The following is a 977-nucleotide window of genomic DNA, read 5'->3' as shown; positions in this document are numbered from 1 at the left end:
TGCAGGTGGAGTTCTTGCCACTGTGCCCACCGTGACTCCCAACCTTCAAAGAGGTCTGCCTGGATCTCCTTACGCGAAACAACTTGCCCCCTCTCTGTGGAGTCCCCTTCCTGGACCCTTCCGGTCCAATGTTTCATCGGGCCGCTCGGCTCTCCTGCTGTGCCTGGTTCACTGGCATCCCTAGGATATTCCGGGTTTTCTGTCCTGGGAAATTTCCCCTTCACTGACCCCTGGGTTAGTGCTGACTGAAGCTCCTCAACTTGAGCTTTACTTTGTTTCAGCACCTCAATCAGGGCTGCCCTTTCCTGCAACTCTACTTTGTCACCCACCAGGTAATCCTGCAGCCGCCTTTCCACAGCCTCAAGCCCTTCCTCAAGGCCATCCGATCTCTTTGGGGTCTGCACCCCCCGCTCCACCACATCTTTCCCCTTTCTCTCCTCCGTTTGCTGGACCTGCACAAATTCCCCAGTGGTTTAGCTGCCTACCTCCGAGGACTGCCATTGGTCACCCTGGAACGGCTGTAGCCCTTGCAGCAGCTTTTCTAGCTGTTGTGCCCACACTCCGTTAGACTCCGCGGTTTGGGCGCGACTCAGGCTCAACTCCTCCTGGAACTGATCAACCATCCGTTCCGTCCCAAGCACCTTTCCTTCCACTGCTCAAGGTCCTCCGAGAGGTCCCTTACCCACTCCTCCTGAGCTTGTAGCTCCTTCTGTAAGGTTGCTACCAGTTTCTCAGACCTCTCTAACCTTGTCCGTAGCTCCCGGTTCTCCCTTGCTGGAATTTCACCAACCTCAAAGGCCTGGTCCCTCCAGCGCCCCACATTGGCCTGCATCACATGAAACCGATACTCTTGGTCCTCACTCCTTTTCCTTTCCCGAGCTATCAGTTCCTCTACCCTTTGTGTCCTCTCCGCCTCCTCCACCATGAGGCGTCTAATTTCTTTGGCCACCCCACCCCTTCTAGCCGGTGGCCATTGT

This window comes from Crocodylus porosus, unplaced genomic scaffold (genome assembly GCF_001723895.1).
Source record: "Crocodylus porosus isolate Cpor-Errol unplaced genomic scaffold, CroPor_comp1, whole genome shotgun sequence".
Classification (NCBI taxonomy): Eukaryota; Metazoa; Chordata; order Crocodylia; family Crocodylidae; genus Crocodylus; species Crocodylus porosus.
The sequence above is the reverse complement of the archived record's forward strand: the minus strand, read 5'-3'. Positions refer to the sequence as shown.